Here is a 22751-nt window from a genome sequence, read left to right as displayed (position 1 = left end):
TAATAACAAGTATTATTACCCAGTTTAAGGGAACTCATTTTATAGCATTAATAATTTTCAAAGGCTGGGTGGGGGAAGAGGTCAGACTTCATCTGTTTATTCACATATCCAGTACAGGCACAAAATCAGCCTGACAGTGACATGGTGCAATCCCAAGGATATTTTGAGCAGATTTATACTTTTCTGAGGGTTTAACACATTTATTTAGTTTCTGACGAAACATCAGTAAAATTACAATAGATGTAGGGAAAACGCATTATAAATAGGTACAGTAAAATCATGGCACACAACTTGAAGCTAGAAATAAAATAGATCTCAGAAGCATGAGAGGTACCACACTATACACTAATAGTTAAAATTAATTTCAAGTCTTTGCCTTCTACTTGGTATCTTGATTTGCAGAGGGGAATAATGAGTATAGACACCTAAGCACTGATCAGGTTTAATTATTTTCTTTTGAATACAGGATAGGTTATACTGTCCCTGAGTCTCTTGCCAGCCACTGCCTACTCCTCAGTACCAAGCATGCTTACACGAGGCATGCAATGGCAAAGACAATAGGTCTGTCTTTCTTTCAGAAGTATTTGGCAATAGATTCCCAACTTTTTATGTGTTGCACCTGCTGTCTTATGCATGGAGCCAGGAATAGGACCTCTTTCTTGAACAAACTGTATTAGCAGAGTTAATCTGTACCCTCAAAGAAGAGTATATACAGTAAAAGAATTCTATAGTAGATACTTCCAACAAAGGGACTATATTTTGAAAGACAGCATATGTGCTTTCACACTTTACTTTGTTCATAAAAAAAACATAAATGTAACATGCTATCATTAAAACAAAATAAAAGAAATGAATGTGCAGAAGTGATTGGTTTATATAAAACAGTATCTTTGTGACAAATAAAGGCACCCAAACATTTTGCACTTTTCTTAATAAAAAAAGAGCCATAAATCAGCTATTAAAATCAGTGCTTACCCAGCTGAGGGGGAATAAAGCAGATCAACTCCCTCGATAGATGAAGGACAGGATATCCGTAGTTTGTTGCTCTCCATGGAGAAGGGATTGCAGAGTGGCATCACCTCCTTGGGCACAAAGATTGACGCCCTTTCCTACAGGATGGATCGGATGGGGGAGCGGCTAGACAAGCATGCCGAGAGACTGGACATGTCCGAGCGACGGCTTACAGAAGTCGAGGAAGCGCAGACTACGCTGGATACAGATCACAAAAAGCTGGGACGTGTCATGCAGGTGCTGCAGGATAAAACTGAGGACATTGAAGCCCGTTCACGACACTGCAACTTATGGATCACGGGCCTGCTGGAGACGACGCCAACCGGGAACATGGAGCGCTTCGTGGAGAAACTGCTGGTCGAACTACTTGGTGCTGAAGTGTTCTCAAATATGTTTGTGGTGGAGAGAGCGCACAGATCCTTGGGCCCCCGGCCTCCCCCGGGTGCGCCACCGCGTCCAATCATATCAAAACTATTGAACTACCGGGACAGGGATGCGGCTCTAGACACGGCGAGGGACAAGCACACGCTGCCCTATGAGGGGTCGAACATTTCCCTCTATCTGGATTTCACTGCCCGAGTGCAGGAGGCTTGTCGGCAGTTTATCCCACTAAAGAAGCAGTTACGGGAGTTGGGACTGGACTACGCGATGCTGTACCCGGCCACGTTGAGAGTGAATAGGCAGGAGATGTCCCATATCTTCATTGACTCAAAGGCATTGCAGAAGGTGCTAAAAGACTGGAACAAAGAGCAGAAGCGGAGTCCGGAGAGACAGTTACGGGAAGAAGCTGCTGAGGGATCGCTGGAGGAACAAGACTGAGTCTGGCTAGACGGCAAGCATGTGTTGAAATTTTCCATCTACTCTGGGGTGGTGGGAGTGGGGGGTTTCGGGGGAGTACGAAGGTATGGTGTATAATGCTGTTATGAAGCGGGCACTTATTGATATATTGCTACACAGATTCCCGGTCAGTAGGCAAGCTATCATATGGGTAGCGGTCAAAAGAGCGTAGGCAGACAGACTGGTTTTGTCCCTTCGTGGCGGCCACAGGATGCATTCGGCATAGCGTGCAATCTAAGAGGGCACACAACACAGTGCTGCGGGTCACATACTGATATACGTAGTATGCTCTTCTGGCTTAGCGGTGGGGCCTAGACGTGAATTCTGCGCTAGGAGATCGAGACTAAGGCCAAAGTGACATCTCTTCATAGCTTGAGTATGGAGCGACCTCCGCCCACGAGTGCAAAACACCACTTTTGGTTTAATTTGTTTGGGGTGGGTAGAGGGAGGTGTGGGAAGTCCCTACAAGGGATGCAGCGGGGCCAAGTTGTGGGTGGTCTGCTGTGTGTGGGGGGTAGGGGAGAGGGGTGGGTCACAGTTCTATATTTGAAGGTTAGTCTGGCTGGACAAATTGTCGCACATTTTCCACTGCATATGTCATCTGCAGGACTCAGGAAGATATGTAATGCGTAACAGACAGGACGGTAATGACTAGCGAGGACAAATCCCAGAGACTGGTGGACTCCATAAGAGTGGTGACCTGGAACGTAAGAGGCCTGAATGATCACCGGAAACTATGTAAAGTATTACACTAGCTCACTCGGCACAACATTGACGTTGCCCTCATACAGGAGACGCACCTCCCGAACCAGAGCCCCATGATGCGAACTAAGGTTTTGATGGGGAATGTTAATGCAGCCGGTTTCACAACACACGCCAGGGGGGTAATGACTTGGGTTAATCCCAGGTCGGATTACAAGTTACAACTGTTGAAGGCTGATTGCGGCAGTAGGTTCGTGATCTCACGCTGCCAGGGTAGGGATCTAGACTTACTATTGGTTATTGTTTACGGCCCCAACTATGATTGCCCAGAGTTTTTCACCACGTTAGCCAACATAGTAGGAGACAGCGGGACGCCTCCAATTCTATGGGGAGGAGATTTTAATATGGTTAGGGACCCGAGCCTCGACAGATCAGGGGGTCTGATCAGAAAGCCAGCAACGGTGGTTAAAGCGCTAGATAGGGCAATGATCAGTATGGCACTTGCGGATGTGTAGAGAACGCTCAACCCTACTGAGGGGGGTTTTACGCACTACTCCGCTTACTATAACCTACACACCCGTATTGATTACTGGCTCGTATCAACGTCCCTTCTGTCACAGGTCCGTATGTGTCAGGTTCAGCCGCATACCCTATCGGATCATTCTCCTATATTGCTAGTTTTGTCCACACCTCCATTTACATGGCGATTTCCCCCATACTCTCTACTGGATCCCCTCTTTAAGGAAGAGATGGCGGATGCGATAGCGACGTTTTTTGACACCAATATTGGTTCAGTAGACAGTTTACAAACGGTTTGGGAAGTGTTTAAGGTGTATGTCAGAGGGATGGCCATTACCAAACACTCCGGGGTGCTTCGAGATATCCGACAGAGATTGTCGAATCTGGAGCGCAAATTGGGGGAATTGGAAGTTAGGCAGCAGTCAGGGATGGAAGAGGGCACTACAGAAGAGCTAAAGAAACTGTTAGAAGAATATCATGAGGCGGCAGATAATGAAGTGCAACATCTGGGGAAATACGCCGCAGCACGAGTGTATGGTGAGGGCGACAGGCCTGGTTCAGTGCTAGCTAATATTCTCAAAGCCCGGCGGGGTAAAACCTCCATCACAAAGGTCAGATCGGAAGGTGGGGAGCTATTTACGGAGGAGGCGGACATTGCTAATTGCTTCAAATTGTATTATTCGACTCTGTACGCTTCACGTCAGAAGGATATGTCATTGTCATCTCCTTTTATCAGTGTTGGATATTGCAGATTTTCACGACATGCAACAAACAATAGAAAAGTGACCCTTTTTTTGCACTTGAAGAATTTCTGAGTTATTGCTGGATAGTTCTTAGCCGTAGAAGTGTGATTCTTGCTACCACAACTAAAACACACCACAACACCTCTGGCTCTGGTACTGTTCCTCTTCCCATCCTGTTTCACTTCCCATTTCGCTTTGGCCAGATTCCTGGAGTCTCTAAAGTCCTTGGTAGAAACTTTCCATTGGCAATTTGTGATTTCCCTGCTAACAGTAGTGTTACTAGGAGCAGGTAATTCCTTAAAGTAGACATACCAATTTTCTATAGATTTGGTAATTGTATTAGCAATTTTAAAATCCGGTTTGTTAGTGGACAACAAATGCTCCTGTATTTTCCTGTTACAAGTTATTTCAACTAAGTGGTTACAAATAATTTCATTGTGCATGTTGTGCTAATTGCATGCGGTCACCAACTTTTTCTGAGCTGAGACAAAATCATCAATCTATGACTTTTGTCAGAATTTGTATCTCTCCAGTACAACATTCCTACCAGGAGAAAATACCTTGTCTAATGCTTGAATAACTGCAGTGTATTAATTGATAGTATTGATTGGTCCTAGTTCTCTGGCTTCACTTTTGTGAAAGTAAACTCTCACCTAAATCAACTGTAATGTTTATAAAAATAATTCTGCCGTTGGGTCCTAAATTTTATATCAATAGGGCTTTCTTTTTCTTACTAGTGAAGCTGTCACCTTCCACAGCATCAATATATGCTACAAATGATTATTTCCATTGGGCCCAGTCCAAAGGTGGTTTACCAGTTACCATTCAAAATGTTAAAGGAGTGGATACCCCTTCCATGCCAAATGTTGTAAATGCCAGAAGTAAAACTTGCAATCCTTAATAGAGGTGCTCAAGGTTTACAGTGTATCACCAATTTAAAGGCTAACCTTAGCATGAAACTTTGATAAACAACAAACTGCCTGACTTAATGATGGTGGCCATGTTTTTGCTGGTACACCCACAGAAAGAATGTTCAAACCGTTGCCTGGCTCAAAGATCGTGACTAGGATGCAAATCAATGGGCATGCATGGCAGGTGGCAATGACACTGTTCCCATGATGTTGGTGCCACAATCCACGGTCCTCCTAATCTGCCCGTCCACACACGCTGGATAGAGAAAACACTCCTTCTGTTGAGCAAGCAGCTCGAACTGTGCAAACGTCTGTGGTCGTCACAGATGGAATGGATTGTAGGCTAGAGGTCACTGTAACAACTCATAAGCAGCAGTGGGGGACAGCAGGTAACAGATCCCTCACTTCTCGCCCCTAATGAGAGGCTCGAAAACACAGTGGAGGGTAAGTGATGGCCTTTATTTTAATAGTTGCTGCCAAACCATTGCTCACACCTCACCCTTTTTGGTCAACCGTCCACCCACCCTTGTCCCATGGAACCACTAGCTATCATGAATCTAGGGAACGTGCCAACCCCAACACCCACTTAGTGAAAGAAGTGTCTATGAGGTAGTGTTTGATACATAAGAGGTGGGGTACCCCTTTTTGTATGTGGCCATGTTTATTGATAGAAGGGATGTGGTGCCCCAATCCCTAGCCAAGTGGGATAGACCGAGTGTGTGCTTTTGTATGTATTAACTAACATTCAGTGGAGCAGGAAGGACTGTTTGTATCTGAAAGTATTAAGCTAATAGAAATAAGGTGTTATTATTTCCCTAAAGGGTGTAGCGTTTCCTGGACATTACTGTCTGAGACACATGTCCCAGATGAAGCTCGCATTGTACCACACAGCATATCTTCAGGATTATCATTATGCAATGGCTCTTCAGCCTGGCAAGTATCTGAAAGTCTAAGCCTATCGTGGAGTACCTTAGCAATTCAGTGAGCTCGCAGTAGTATCCGACTTCAGTGATTCCAGGGGCAACAATTATATTTGTCACGAGGATCGCCTAGTTGCCCCTTATCTCCACAGACTACCAAAACCTGGCATGAGAGCCTTCAATTATATCTTGAGGCAAAATCATGCATAGTTTGGGACATTACATTCATATCTGGGACAATCATTTTAGCATTTAGGGTGATCTCCTTTATATCATAGTAATGTCACAGATATTCAGGACAATATGCAACCATCATGCTTATATAGAATGGAACTCATGTATATTTGTAGCAGAGAACATATTTGTGGTCCAAATGCTTCTTTTGTGTCGCTCTCATCAAGTATGCCAACACAGGAGCAAACCAGACATCAGCCCTCTCCCCCTCTCTGATGCAAATAAGTGGTGCCAAAGGAGTGCCACAGACTGCCCCCCCCCCACCTACCTTGGATACAATCCCAGCAGTGCTTAGGAAAGTCACGAGTATTTATGGCCCAGGCATATATGAAGCACTTCTATCTATTTACTATGTGCACAAGACAGGTGGTTTGATGCTCTGTATAGGGCACGTGTGAGGTAATCTTATTTAACTGTTTGATCACAAATGACTACATTTTATATCAGACTCAGAAACACACTGCATGTCATAGGAGCAGAACTGACCAGCAGAACCTTAGAAGTACCTTAACCTGATTAACTATGCAGGAAATGTAGAATAAAATACTGATTACAAGTAGCAGGGGAGGATGCTCTGTGACACTGGAAAGTAGAACCTCAATAACAAACAAACACCCAACTAGCTCTTGCAAGCAGTTAAAAATAAGTAACATCCAGGTCATCCACCTACCAAATATAACGGCACCTGTGGATCCTATATTGGTTGTCTGACAGATAAAACGTACTATTCAGGGTTAGTCAACAGACTATACTTAGCGAGACTTTATTTTTTCTCCTTGTCTTGTCAAACATGCTTAACTTTAGAAGATGGAGGTTGTCTCTCATTTTTCTACCTTCTTAGACTACTTCAAAATGGCGCCTCTATTTGATCGTGAATGTTACGTGTTTTTTCTTTGTTTGTCATTACTTTTTTGCATTTTCGGATGACATTCTTCCCCGTTTCAAAATGGCGTTCGTAGACGTATATTGTACTCTGTTCTCTTAGTACTTTCTCTTATATTTATCACGTAGCTCTTTTTATACCTTTATGCCTTAATTTCTTTAAATTATTTTTCGTGTTTCCTTTGGCTTTATGTGAGCCGGATGTTATGTTCTAATACCGGTCCGGTTTACTATCATTCATCATTCAAATTATTATTTTTTTTTCTCTTTTGGATTTTAGCCTCACTTATAAACGCTAAAATTAAGTTATCATTGATCACATTATAACTTTGGGTAAATATGAAAGCGTTTATTCATTTATCTTTTGGCTTCTCCTGGCCACCGCGAAGGTTCATAATACCCTTTAAAGATGGCGGCTATCTTTTTACTTACTTAGGTCAAAACCTTGAACTATGTTCGAAACTCCCGCGTTTCGTGATCTCAAACTCAGGTGTTACCATTCTCACCTATTAGAGACACTATATAAGCATTTACCCCTTTTTCACAGTTTCCGTTGTAACCCGACAGGGACGGTGCTTTTCTCATCGTTATTACGATACGGAATCGGGTAAGTTGATTCACACGCTTTTGTCAATTTTTGCCCTCCTAGGTGCACACTGCAGTTTGGGACTTTATCTATGTGATCTAAGGGGGCTAGTATATATTATTTATTACACTCTCCCGTCTCCCCGTTTTTTAGAAATGGCTTTATGGTGACTCTTCACTTAGCCATTACGAGGAATTTGTATAGCTACATTAAGCTCTGTGGAACCATTTCCCTATATGTTTGGGTGCTGAGATGGGCATGATATAGGGTTTTTTTTCTGTGATTATGAGTGTGTTTGTTGTTTGTTCTCATACCCCCTTGCTTGGCTTCGTGAGACCAACACACTCGATGTTTTAGGGGCCGAGAAGGGCATGATAAGGGGACACCTTCATCTCACATGGGCGCCGTTCTTTGTTCATATGTTCTTTGGTTCGATATGGTCTCTTCTCTGTGTATCTTTAGGCGTTGCCATTGAACGATGCGCCTCCTGTCTAACTTGTTCAATACATCACAAATGCATGATTGTTGACCTATGTGTGATCGGACGTTTCTTTATTATTTGACTATAGGTATCTTGGAGAGCGATATAAATGCTCTCATCACTGGATGATTTCCTGAACAAGACTACTGTTACGCTTACACGTTTCATTTGAGCTATCAAGAAAACAACCTTGATCCGTTTTGAGCTACTTAGCAGATGACCTCTCTTTAATGAAATATAATCTTTAAAAGTGAGTTACTTTTGGTATCGTATGATGATTAGTTTAGATATTATGTGTACTTAGCCGTCCATTATACTGGCGCCCCATATGTGTTTATTCTCTTCCCTAGTGACTTTGATTACCATTTCTTGCAACACTTCAAGTTGAAGTAAAAAGGAACATAAAGACCACGACATCCCTTCGCTGGTGGGTATATACCCCGTTGTTCTTTTGGCACCTAATCTCCTCTCATTTGGCTGCCCGCCGTTCCTTGTTAGACTGAGTTTGGATTTAAATTATTGTTTACCCTAGTAAGGGACTCCACTCACTTGCTTGCGACTTACGATTCAACCGTTTCCAAATCACACTTTGGAACAGACGTTTTAACCTGCCACCCTTTGCCGAATATTGGTTTCCCATCTTTTGACCGATTAATTATACATGGTCTTATGACATGACATATTGAGAGGAATGTCCCTATATACGTCACACACTTATCTGTCATTGTAACCAGTCTATATGCTATGTACACAATGTTGCTAATAATGAATGGATATTTTATGTAATATTGACCACCCTCACATTGCTTATGTTGATTTATAAATTGTCTCTTAATGTTGTTTGTTACTCTTTTGACAATTTAACTTAATTGAATTTGATTTTGCCTTAAAAAGTTTATAATGTCCTCCACTGTGCTGCTATATATATGTTATATGTTTTGTGTTTAGTCCTTATGTGTGTCATTTATATTGTATTTTCTTTTATATAAATTCGTTGCAGCCCTGAAGAAGTCCAGAGGTGGACGAAACGCGTCGGCTGCTTTGGCTGTTTTTGGATGTTTTTAAATATTTACATGACAAACTGAAAAATAAAGAAGAACATTTTGAAAAGAAAAAAACTCTAAGGATATGGACTCATTCAAATTACATTGTATATGTTGAGTGGTGCATTTGGTGCTGTTTTTTCTATGTACACTCCAGTAACTGGAACGGCATTGTGCTGGCGGGTGCTAACCAAGATTGCACACTTGTGGTGAATGGAATATATCACCAATAGATACGTTGGGTTATTGTTAAATCCAGTGCTGCACTAGAGGGATACCGCTAGCTTTGCGTGGCTTTGTTAGTCAACAGACCTATAAGGTGAGATGGGGTCCCTTGGCGGGAGCTGCAGTAGGAATCTTGCTGCTTTTCTGTGAAAGTAATGGAAGCTTGACAGATACATGTCTAAGACTCTTAAGGTACAGTCTAGTAACATAATCCAGATGAGAGGATACAAATGCTAATGTGGCCTGCACTTGGTCTGTGAATCCCAGGGAATGTAAAGTTTGACTTAGAAGAGTGAGGAAGTAGAAGGACTACTACTGAGTTAACTTGCAGGGCGATGTTAAGGTCTGAATCCATGATGACCCTTGGTTTCTTCACAGATCTGTTGGGATAAGAAAGGGACCCTACTCTACTGACAATGGAGAGTTGGTTGAGAATGAGGTCAGTTGCGACAGGACACAATTCCAGGCTTGTTTTCAATGGTTGCTGGTCATCCAGTCATCATTTTTGACAAGGCAAGGTCATGGTTAGGATCTTGTGGTTTTAGAAGTCTCTGAATGCTTCCTGAATAGTTACAGCAGGTAGGGCCCTAGTAGTGAATGAGGTGCAAGGGTGACCACAGAACATATAGTGTACGGAATGGTCAAAAGGGGGAGAGAAGATTGGAGACCCTGCAGAGAGGCATCATGATGTGTTGAAACAAAGGGATCTGAGATGGGTAGAGAACAGACTGGTCTTTGGGATGGCAGAAAGGATCTGACTAGATTGAGCATGACTGAAGGGGAAATAGCAGAAAGTAGAGGATCATGTCCTAGGGGTCTCTTCAGGGTATGTGCAAGAGAGATAGAAAGGACGAGTAACGTACTGTGATGTAAAGGAGGGTGTTGTAGGTGAAGAGGGATATGCTGTAGAAGGGGGAAGGGAGGAGGGAAGATTGAATAGGGTTAAGTGAAGGTAGAGGAGATTAGTGTGGTGGGTTATCTGGAAAGTGGGAAGCTATAGTATGGCAGTGAAGAACAAATGATGCATCTGGGCTGACAGGGAGAGAGAGAGAGAGAGAGAGAGAGAGAGAGAGAGGAGTGGATTTTGGGACAAGAATGTAAGGCTTTCAATATGGATTTGAGAGAGACATTGTAAGAGACAAAAATAAGGTGGAGAAGGCAGAAGAGGATGAGCAGAATCAGATTTAAAATGCCCCATGGACATTGTCTGAAAACTGTTCCCTAGATCTTGAAAAAATCGTGGCCACTCCAGGAAGGAAGAAACCTTCCACTGTTCCACTGGCAGGTAGCAAAAGCTTGGGATTTTAAAGGGGAACTAGCATATCTTTTATAGTGAACATGCTTCAAATTTAAGTTTAAATGTGTTTAATTAATAAAACTGTGCACAGTGCTCCTCTTTTCAGCTCCAGATGCTGCTTCAAGATAAACATTCTTCCCAGCACATTAGGCAGTGTGATGTGATTCAAGAACAGCTGTGTGCTTGACCTAAAGGTAGACCAAGAAATGAGTTTGGCACTAATCCAGTCTCTAAAATGTTACCACCTACTTCACTCCACTTTTCATCGGAACAATGCAGCTCCTGAAGCTAGTCATAATGAAATTCTCCTTGTGTGCCCTAATTTCCCACGTTCACAATTGTCTTGTGTAGAGTTATTTGAAATGTATCCAGTTGTGACGTGTTCCAGACCTAGTGTGCTTTAGTATCATATGCCATGGTTTACGCCTTGCCGGAAAACTCCAGATCCCTCTGTAGGGGTATCTTTAAATATTTCAAGATTTGGTCAATGTTACAGGCCCATTGTGTTTTGCTTCACCCAAAAGCCTTTTGGAGGGTAAACCTATACAATGTATGCAAGCTTGTCTTCAGATCCTATCCAGCAGTGAGCTGTAGTCCTGGCATAATGTGTTTCAACGTGTGCCATTATAAAGTATATTTTTTAGAAAACACATTTCAATCCCTGTTAAGCTGTTTTAAAACCACATCTTGAAATCATATTCAGTTTTCACCAATGCAATGAGGCCAATATGATTAGAAAAATCCAACTTTCTACAAATCTTTCCAAGAAATCCCACATATGAGGACAAGAGTGAGGGCTTCATATGGAGTGTTTGATTCAAGACACACTTGTGACAGGTCTGCAGATAATCCTAGTCAGGTTGAGAAGATGCAGCATCTGGAAATTAGCCCAGCCACTAATTCCCAGCAGACCCTAAGTACTCCTGTAAGGTCCACCTGTGTGTGAAATAATACAGCAACTACCACAGATATGTTTGTTATATCATGGGCTTCCTTGTCAGGTCGTTCCAGAAGTGGAATGATGTAGCAGGGAATTATTTATACCGTAGAGACCCCTGTCAGGCCACAGATACTCCTGTCAGATATGAAATGAACTACAGCTGAGAATTACAGAGGCCGCAAATGCCCTGATCAGGGCCACCTGTATGTGAGTGGTGCAACCCTTCAGAATTATTCTAACTCTTGATGTAGATATCCCAGGTCCAACCTCACGTGCTGTGATGCTGTAGAGAAGATTTCTCATGTCACAGTGAACCAGTAAGGCCTTAGATACCCCTGGGTTGCCACAGATAGGCCCCTAGAAGCCCAAACAGATGTGAGAAGGTAAAGAAGGTGAGAATTACTTAGATCTCAGAAACTCCCGTAAGGTAGCAGATACTGGATGCAGCTTTCCGTATCAGATCTCAAATAACTGCAGTAAGTTCCACCAGGTTGGGAGAGTGGTAGCTCGTGTGCAGTTAAAGAATATGAAATGGGTTTGCTGAAAGGCAGCAGGACTTGATGTTTCAGTTCAGGGGAGATGTTTAAGCCCTAGTCGGGATTTGCACCAGGAGTAATGCACTGAATAAATAACAGCGACATTTATGTGAATGCAACTTACAAGACATGATTGGAAAATAAATGGATGCCTCAATCATCATATGCAAATTACAAAGCTTGTCCACAAGTCTACAAGAGCACACATTTAATAAATTCATTGTACAACAGAGAGAATGATAATAGGCAGAAAGGTAAAATTGAATGTTTTGTCAGCTACAGTAAAGTTGATATCATAATTGCCACTATCACCATAATTATCTGTATTATTTTGTTACTAGTACTAATATTATGGCTAATACTACTAATATTATTGTTACATAATAATAATAATAATAATAATAATAATAATAATAATAATAATAATAATAATAATGATAATAATAGTAATTATTATTAATAATATACAGGGTAATGGGTACACCCTCTCAGCCATTGGCTGCCTTCACGGTGAGTTGCGGCATGCTGCCTTTCTTTTTACCAGGAGCACATCCACACACACTGTAGTTCCCTTCGGTGCCAGGGACTACTATAGTAATGTGTGCTCTTGGAAGGCTAAAATATAGTTTTCTCCAATATCTTTTTTTTAGGTTGACGAGGGCATGGAAGCTTCTCCAACAATAGGGTTTTGCAAAAACAATGACCGAACAAAACAAGAACTGCCAAAGCTTAAAGGCTGGCGGCTAGACCCAGATCAATTTGCATTGCCAATGCTTGTTTAAGGTCTGGTGTGAGCTAAGACCTTTTTATTGTACAACAATTATATGTTTACAATGCATATTTTAAAGGGCTTTGAACCAGCTCTCTTCATATATTAGTCTGTGTCGTGCCCTTCACATTTTGCGTCTGCCCACTATAGCACACAGCATGGGGCAATGGTCAGCCTTCCTCAGTCACTGGCTAACTTCACTTTGAGTGTCTGCATTTTGCCCTTTCACAAGGAGCACATCTACAAACAAGATGGTTATTGTCAGTCCCAGTCTTTTTCTTTTTAACTTATTACCACTTTAGTGTTGTCCTTGTGTTTGGAGTCTTTTAGAGAGCACCAGTGGCGGCTCCTCCGCTAAGGCAGAGGAGCGTCGCCTCACTGCTTTTAAGCAGTGTAACTAAAGAAAAAAATAAAGTGATAATAAGTCAGTGTTATTATCATTTTTTGTTCCTGTTGCTTTGTGGCCTGGGTGGGGAGGGGGTGGGGGGTGGCTGCTCTCAGAGCAGGACAGGGGAGGAGTGGTTAGTCCACTCCAAGTGCGCTTGAATGTTTGACCGTCTCTCTCGAGCTAGACAAACAGCAATGCGCACTTTGTATGTTCTCCACACAGGCTGTGTTACAGCCTCGGTGGAGAACATGCCCAGGCCCCCCGTCCCCGTCTGAGCTCTGAACGCGGGGGCTCAGACCATTCACATCTCTGTGTGTTGTGATTGGTCAGTGGAGCCTGGGTGATTTCTGGGTGCTTCCTGCTTCCAGCACGAGTCCGATGCGAGGGAGAGACAGAGAGATGCGGTGTTAAGGTAAGTTTTTATTTTTAATGTCTTTACATTACACCTGCCCGTCTGCCACCCTTGATCAGTGCCGACCACCATTGGAGAGTAAGCTTTTGATGTGAGCATGGGGCGTGTTCCAGCTTTATGAGTTATTTACTCCTGCTTTTGGAAATTCTTTTTGGATTGGCCTTTACTTATCTGACTGCTGCTATTTCACACCATACCAGGTTCTTGTATCACACTACGCTACCATTTGTCAAACAAATCTTTACCAGGTAAACCTAGAGTGCAATCTACTAGTGGAAAAGCAGGTAAAACAGCTTGGCTCATAAATGTACCCATTGCAGACATTTGTAAAACAGTAACTAGGAAGTCACTTCATATATTCACCAAATATTATTGTTTAACCTCTGATGCACAAGCTGATGCAAAAATGGATCAGGTAACACTAAGAATCTCTCTAAACAGAGAATTCTAATATGTATCTAACCTGATTAATTTTGCACCCTAATTTAAGAAATAATTTGGAAAAAAACAACATTCTCTTCATGTTACCTTACAGCCAGCGGCGGCTCCTCCGCTATGCCGGAGGAGGGTTGCCCCCCCCAAAAGTGTCAGGAAAATAAAAATAAAACGATAATAAACACTCGTTTTATTTTTCCTTTCCTGCCGCCTTGCTGAGTCTTGGGGGTGGTACCTGGGAGTGACTGGCACTGAGGGGAGTGGTGGTGCACTGCGATCACTGTACATGACAGTTTGACCAGCCGTCTGGCTGGCCAAACCGTCATGCACAGTGAAAGCTCTCTCCAACCCAGCAAACCAGCTGGAATGGAGGGAGCAGGCACAGACTCGCAGTCTGTCCTGGAGCACAAATCGAGGACGCTCAGGACAGTCCTGAAGCTGCTCTCATGCATGAGGGGATTGGCTTCTGGGTATTCTGGGAGCCTGTGCCTTCTTGCAGTGAATAGGTGCAGAAGACCGCGACGGGGACGGCTGAAGACCGCTACGGGGACGGCTGACGAACCCGACGGGATGGCTGCAGGTACGTTTTTTATTATTATTATTTTTTTCACCCATGACCCTTATACCCCTTGCCCCCCTGACTCCCACCTGCCCGCCGCTCGTCAAGCACATTTAAAGGCTTGAATAAGCTTGTTATTCTAGTGTTTAAGACTATCAATGAAGAGCCAACAATGCAGAAGAAAAGGTTACTTACTTGTAGTCCAGGTTCGTCATCGTAGGTATCTACATTGAAGTCATAAACAATCCCACCAGCCTCCTCTGCCATGAATGTGGCGCATTGGAAAGTGAATAACAGCTTACAAAGTCAATACATATATTACAGTAAAAGAACTGGCTCTCTGACACAAACTACCAGTAGGCTGCACTGTGGGTAGAGAACCCTCATGGAGTGTGAAAGGGACAGCAACTTGTTTCCTCTCTTTACAATGAATCCTATCAAGCTGCATTTTCTTTTTCCCTTCTTCATTCATTTTCGCCTTTCTGCACAAAATGCTGCAATGCCATTGTATGTGTCCAAGAAAAAGAATTTCAGCCTCTGGGAAGCTTTTATAGGGTGTACTTCATATTGAAACCAGATGAGCATGAACGCCCTATTGGATGTTAAAATGGATTATACATATATAGAATATGTGCTCCAGGGTCCACACAGGTGGTGAAAAAGTGTGCTGGTAGTTATGACTTCAGTGAAGTTCCTATGATCCAGAATGTGTGCTTTTTGAGACCAAATAAATATTTTTGCCATTAGCCAATTTGTTTTACAGGTTCATGAGGGCCCAACAGTGTCCCCAACAGTAACATTTTGCAAAAACCATGACAGAACAAAACAAGAATTGCCTAAGCCAAAAGGCTGGTGACCAGCACCAGACCTATTGGCTATGCTGATGCCAGTTTATAGTCTGTGGAAAAAGGCTTTTCCCTTTATATCCAACCACACACCTACTAGACAAAAATACTACCACAATGCACAATGGGGCACTCACGGTTCCACAGAAGTGAAAATGAAATAGAAATATGACAATCACTGGGATCATTTCTTGCCTTGGGGTGTTGTAGTTTGATCAACTCTGTCGGAATCAGTGGGGTGGGAGGCAAGGCATAGAGGAATCCCACTGACCAGTTGATCAAAAGGGCATTCCCCATGGTTCCTGTTTGGTAGTATCTAGAGGCAAAATTTGGTCATTTTTTTGTTTTGTATGTCGGAAAAAATGTCTTATTGAAGCTAATCCCATCATTGAAGACATCTTGTGGGATTTTGTTGTTTAGAATTCAATTGTCATTTTTTTGTTTTACACAACTTAGTGCATCTGCTTGCTCATTGTGAATGCCTGACAGATGTATTGATGTAATTATTTGATTCTTTGGTATTTTCCATTTCTAAACAGTTTGAGCTTTTAGCAATAACTGTCTCAAATGCATTCTCCCTTGTTTGTTCAGGCCATACATTGTAGTTGTTTTGTCTGTCAAAACAAGGTGCAAATTTGTTTTGATTGAAGGAAGAAATTAACTCTCTTCGACCATGTCCCTTGTGTTTGTAGGTGGTCCATATGAGCACTCCATCCTAGAAGTGAAGCATCTGCCATTATATTTTAGTAGGTATTTTGTTGTGAAAAGGATTTGCTTTTAGAAGATTGGTCGCTTTACACCACCAAGGGAATGATTGGATAGCATGTTGGGTTAAAGTCATCTTGTTTCCCAAGTTCCTGAATTTTGGTTCCACTGATCTTCCAGAGATTGCTGTAACAGTCGCCTGGTGAGATACCTGCCGGGTATCGATGAAGAAGATAGAGAAACCCAAGGTTGGTCATATGCTATCAGGTACTACACATAGCATGTGTTACGTTGGTTTAAAAGGGTAGATCACACTATACAACCACCCACGTGTAGATAGATTTGATTTTATTAGGTCGTGACGAATCGCCACCAGATTGTTTAACTACCAGGCAAGAAACATGTTGACCGCACAATAGAGCGCCCTACCTGAGACATAATCTCAGACATGAGAGTCCCATTGATTAAAATAGTCTTCGCTGGTACTCCCTTACCTGTTTTAAAATCTCTTTCAGGTTATACACATCCACACTTTCATCTACACTAATTAGGCCCCTCACCCCCATGGCACCAAACGGCATTTGTAATAAAAGATCTCCGCCAAAGAGCCCCTCATAGGGAGCCCATCAGGTATTACAGCGCCGACCTGACGAGGAGCAGCCCATATGATGAAGCATGACACCTTGTGTGTGAGGGCCCTATATTCCATGAGGAGTAATCCTCATCCTCCTACACTTCATGACCACATAAAACCAGTTTTCCCTTGTCTCGATATTAGGAACAGCATACCTTTTGTTCTTCATTGCTGTAACAGTGTCATATTGAGTCTGGAATCAGTGCCAGAAAGAAGCATAATGCCATCAATTCCAGCAAAGAGGAAACTTGTGGCACTGTTGCATGAGAAGTTTGCTTCAGACGGTGATATTTGTGTTGGATAGATATGAGTCTCTCCAGTGAAGAAAACAGTTTTAGGACAGTGGGGTCTAATGTCACTCTTAACTAGTGAATCTTTTGTACTGGAAGGAGTGTTGATTTCTGATAGTTGATTTTCGAACCTAGCTTCTGTGACATGTTTGCTGTGGTTTGAAAATCTTTCTTTGCTATTCTGGAGATGATGCTTTTATCATCCAACTGTCCAGATATTGGTAGACAATATATATATTTTTAAAATTGTACGTGAGCAGCTACCACTGCCATCGACTTTGTAAAAGTGTGAGCAACTGACTTGAGGCGGAACGGGAGAACTTTGATGCTAGTGATACTTTCCTACCATGAATCTCAGGACTTTTCTGTGTTTCTCTATGATTGGAATACAAAAATAGTCATTGTGCAAGACTATTGCACACATCTAATCTCCCTGACTCAATTGCAGATAGATTTAGTCTAAGCTAACATCCTAAATCTTTCATTCCTTATCCATTTGTTTGTTAATCTAAGATCGAGAGTGGGTTTGAAATCTCATTTTATGTTTAAGACGTTTTTATTGAGACAAAACAAACCATGGGGGAGGGGGATAGGAGGTTAGGAGACATAGAATACAATCAAAGAAAAAGGGTGCAACTCAAGAGGGTTGGCAATGGATAGCTCGGTGGGCCAGGGGAAAAACACAGTAAATGAGAGGCTAGAAATGCAATCTGTGGAATCCCCGCATGCATATCCGACACCCCAAATCTAAGCAATGAAAGCCAGCAGCAACTCAACAAAGCACAATCCCCCCCCCATCCCCCATCCCCCCAGTAACGAAAAAACAACACCCCACCCCCCCCCGTCCTATGGTCCCGCGCCAGATTAATCCTCACCAAGAAGCCCCGCACCCCCCCCCCCCCCCGGGAGGCCCCCGTCTCACATGTGAACTAGTCCGCCGGGGTCACCGGCGGCGTCAACCTGAGAAGCCTAAGATACCTCGGGCAGGTGAGCTCCCGGAATTCAGTGGACAGCAGCGCTAGAAAGGGTTGCCACAGCTCTTCAAATTGGTCTATCTCCCCCGCAACCGTAAGCGACAGCTTCTCCATTCCCAGCACATGCCAAAGCCTATGCAACCAACCCGTGATGGAGGGGACAGTGGTGGTGCGCCAGTGGATAAGAATGTTCTGAACCGCAGACCCCAACGCAATCGCGATCTGCCTACCCCTGCGGGACTTCAGTGGGTACATTAGGTCATTGGGGAGGCCCAGCAGGACATACGCCGGGAAGCACGGCAGCTCTATCCCAAAGTGCTTATCCACCTCGTCCAAAACTTCCTTCCAGTAGGCGGTCAGCACGGGGCAATCCCAAAGAATGTGTGAGAGGGTACCTTCCTGCCCGCAGCCCCGCCAGCATCCCTTGTCAGTGTGTTTATGCATTTCATACAGTCTCTCCGGGGTGTAGTACCAATATGTGGACACCTTAGTAAGGGTCTCCGTAAGGCCGGTGTGGTATGCAGAGTGCCGCGCCCGATACGCAATTTTGTCCCATTCCTTGTGGCTGAGTGTCCTACCCAATTCCCTGTGCCAGCGCTCCCTCCCCGGGTTGTAATAGTGAAACGGCGGGGGTTGTAGGTACTTGTACAGATCGGTAATTAGCTTAGCGTCGGAGGTCCGAGTAGCCAGCCACCTCTCATACGGTGTAATTTGACGGGCGGCGGTGGCACGCACCTGGGGCTGGAGGGCCCAATGCCGAACCTGCATGTAGCGCAATCTGTCCAGCTCCGTCAGGCCGAACTCCTGGCGGAGTTGCTGAAAAGGAACCACTCCCTCCGGGCCATAGATCTGGAAGAGTGCCCTGCAGCCTGCCTGCACCCAGTGGGAGAAAACCCCCGGCTCCATCCCTGGGGAGAAGTCCGGGTTGCCCACTATGGGCGTGAGCGGCGAAGGGAAGGTGGTGAGGCCCCGAGCCTCACAGACTGCGTCCCACACCCGCAGGGGGACCCGCGTGACAAAAGAAGCGTAAAGATTAGGGGGGCAATGCGCGCGGCGCAAGAATGGAACCTCTTGTAAGGTGCGGCCCGCCACTGCCTGGTCTTGAAAGAGCCAGTGTTTGTCGGACTCCCACCTGCTCCACGCCACCAGATATCGCAGCTGTGCCGCCTGAAAGTACTTACGGAGGTCCGGAATACCGAGACCCCCCGCCTCCGGAGCAAGCGTGGAGAGGACCCTCTTCATTCGGGGCTTGCGGCCCTGCCAGACAAAGCGGGAGATGTCAGCCTGCATTTGACGTATCCAGCCCACCGGGGGCTGGAGAGGTAGGGCCCGGAAAAGATACAGTATCTGGGGCAACACCGTCATCTTAACCGCCGCGATTCGCCCCAGCCAGGACAGTAGGCCCTTGCTCCAGCGACCAAGCTCCTCCTTGATCTTCCTGCTGAGGGAGGCATAATTGGCCGTAACCATCTCCGGTAATGTGGGCGCCAGCAGAATCCCCAGGTATGGCACCGTGGACGAGGACCACTGCATGGGGAAGAGCCGCTGAAGGTCCCTCCTGGTATCCGCAGCCAGGGACACGTCTAACGCCATCGACTTGCTCATATTCATTTTGAAGCCGGCCATGCATGCAAAGGCGTCCAGTTCCCGGAGGCAAGCAGGCAGCGACCTCCTAGGGTCGTCCAAGGTCAACAGGACATCGTCCGCGTAGAGACTGACAGTGTGGACATACTGGCCCATCCGGACCCCAGTAGCATCCGGATTATTGCAAATCCTCTGAGCAAACGGCTTCATGTAGAGGGCAAACAAGAGCGGCGAGAGGGGGCAGCCCTGTCGCGTGCCGCGTTCGATAGCAAATCCACCGGAGCTACACCCGTTGACCCGCACCGACGCTGAAGGATGCTTATAACAGTTGAATACCATGGTGCGGAACTTATCACCGATTCCCAATTTCTTGAGGACCAGCTCGAGATACGGCCAGTGAACTCTGTCGAAGGCCTTCTCCGCATCAACAGACAGCAACATCCGCTCCCCCGGGATCCGCGAGGCCTTCTCCAGAACATGCGTCACCCGCTTGGTGTTGTCAACCGTCTGTCTGCCGGGTACAAAGCCAGCCTGGTCCGCCTCCACCAATCCGGGGAGGTGTGGACCCAGCCTGGACGCTAGAATCCCTGTGTACAACTTGAGGTCGACATTTAAAAGCGAGATGGGTCGATACGAACCGCAGAGGGCCCGGTCCTTCCCAGGTTTCGGGATTACCGCGACCGTCGCCCTCAGGAGATCCGGTGGGATGGCTCCCGGCTCGGAAAAGGAATTAAATAGCCGAGTAAGGACAGGGGCCACAGCCGTGCAGAAAGTCTTGTAAAACAGAGACGTGTACCCGTCCGGGCCCGGGGCCTTACCATGCTTCAGCCGCGCGATAGCGGAAATCACTTCCTCAACATGGATATCCCGCTCCAGGTGGTCCGCCTGAACCGGATCCAGCACCGGAAGGGTCACCGACTCCAAATAGCCTTCGGCATCCCGTGGCGAGGAGGGCTCTTCAGCATACAGCGCCTCGTAGAAGCCGCGGAAAGATTCCGCTACCTCCGCGTCCCCAGAGACGACCCCCCCGTCCGTGTCCACCAGTTCTCTCACCACGCTACGCTGTTGCGTGACCCGGAGCCGGTGTGCTAGGAGCTTGCCACATTTGTCCCCCCCAGTGTAGTAGGCATGTTTCAAGCGCAAGGCTGCATACTCCGCCCTGTCAAGATCCAGTGCCGACAGGAGCTTCCTCGCTGCTTTCAACTGCCTCCACACCCTTGGCGCCCCCGTACGGCGGTGAACCTGCTCAAGCTCCCGAACCTGAGCTGTCAGCTCGTCCCTCTTCCGTTGCCGCTCCCTATTTTCGGCTGCGGAGATAGAGATAAATTCCCCCCGGAGGACTGCCTTCAATGCCGCCCACTGTGTCGCCTGCGAAGTGTCGGTGTTGCTATTGTGAGTGAGGTAGTCCTGTATGACCTCCCCAATGCGCTGCACCACCGACTTTTTATGTAAAAGGGTATCCCGGAGGCGCCACACCCACCGAGAGGGGGAGGCCGCCGGCCACTGGAAAACGCCGGTGACTGGGGAATGGTCAGACAGGGTCAGGACCCCGATGTCTGCCGCCGTGGCAGCGGCACGCAGCGGTCCACTCACCAGAAGGTAGTCCAGCCGTGAGTAGGTTCGGTGTGCGTGCGAAAAGTAAGAGTAGTCCCTATCCGTGGGGTGCATGGAGCGCCAGAGGTCGTGCAAGTCCATTTCCGCAATCCGGGCCTTTACAGCCTGGGACAGTTCCCCCGTCTGCGGGAAGCGCTGCGCCGATCTGTCCATCACAGAATCGAAGACAATATTAAGGTCTCCCCCCAAAATAACGTGGCGGTCGGGAGAAGCAGTATCATCCACCAACACGGAATCTAGGAAGCGCTCTTGGTGGTCGTTAGGGCTATAAACGGAGCCGACCGTAAACGCTATGCCACCTAAGCGCATGCGATACGCAAGAAGCCTCCCCTTCTGTTCAGCACACTTATACAAAACCTCCCCCCGAAAGGAGCTCGCTAGAAGAATGGCTACCCCCGCCGTCTTGTTCGCTGCCGAGGAAAAGAACTGGGTAGGGGACTTAGCAGAGCGCAGCCTATGGCAATCCCGGGGCAATAAGTGGGTCTCCTGCAAAAGGCAAATGTCCGCCTGCGTCCCCTCCAGCAAAGATAAGATCGCTCTGCGCTTCACGGGGTTATTCAGACCCTGAACATTAAGGGTCACTACCTTTAGGCCCGACATTCCTCTCGGGGATCGGGAGCGCCGTGCAATGGGCAGGGGATCAGCGGGTGGGGCGCGCGGGGCAGCCGCGCAGGACAAGCCAAAACAGACCAAGCGTGGGCATGGACAACATCGGACGGGACCTCCCCAACCCCAGAACAACCCATACACCCACCCAAAACACAACCCTGGCAACTAGCCACACGCAAACTCAAACACCCCATTGTCCCAGTCAAGCCCCAAGACGGGCAAGTCCGTAGAAAGGAACGAAGTGGACGTCCAGCCACTCACCTCCATCCGCTCCCCCCCGACCCCCCCGCCCCGTACCAAGCATGTAAAGAAGCTAAAGGCATCTCCCCCCGGAGTGAGTGTTAGGCCGTCAAGGCCACGCCGGAGGAGCCGGTCGAGTCCCCGGCCGCCGCCCTCAGAGCGTCGGCCATGTCCGCCCTGATGGTAGGGGAGTCAGGACGCCCTGCGCTGGCCGCTGAGCGCCGCCTCGTCGATCTCCGCCGGTTCCGTCTCTCCGAAGACCTCCACGACAGTGTAGCTCCTTCCTCCTCCGCCGCCGTGAGCCCCAGGACACCACAAATGTCTTGCAAGGAGCGTAGCTGGTGTAGCACCCCGTTCCACCGAAAAATCAGGCGGAAGGGATGACCCCAAGAGTACGGCGTCTCGTGTTCGCGCAAAAAGTCAGTGGCAATCCTAAAGGACCTGCGTTTCTGCAGCGTGATGGCGGAGAGGTCCTGGTAAAGCGCCACCGGCCGATCCCGGAAAGTCAGGGGCTGTTACCTGCGGGCCTCAGCCATGATGCGTTCCTTCAGTGGGAAGTCGGGCAGGAAGGCCAGAATGTCCGGTGGAGGTGCCGATGACTGGCGCTGCCGGCCGACCCTATGCGCCCTATCAATGCTGATGGGGAAGTCCGCAGCTTCCCCCAGGATCTCTCGGAACAGGGCCCGCAGGTAGCCCCCCAGATCGGACCCCTCATCCGCAGTCGGCACACCACGCACTCGAATGTTGTTCCTCCGAGATCTGTTCTCAAGGTCCTCAGAATGGGCCTGGAGCTCCACACACTGCTCCCGGAGGCGGAGAACGTCCT

The 22751-nt window shown here is 46.4% G+C and overlaps 1 protein-coding gene across 1 annotated transcript in view; it reads right to left on the bottom strand.

Annotated features, from left to right (window-relative positions):
• Positions 1–22751, bottom strand: part of LOC146812814 (alpha-2-macroglobulin-like protein 1) — an 848867-nt gene that overhangs the window by 450218 nt on the left and 375898 nt on the right. The gene's annotated exons all lie outside the window — the stretch shown is intronic.

This window comes from Triturus cristatus, chromosome 7 (assembly GCF_964204655.1).
Source record: "Triturus cristatus chromosome 7, aTriCri1.1, whole genome shotgun sequence".
Taxonomy (NCBI): domain Eukaryota; kingdom Metazoa; phylum Chordata; class Amphibia; order Caudata; family Salamandridae; genus Triturus; species Triturus cristatus.
This window is presented reverse-complemented; position numbering and strand designations above follow the sequence as displayed.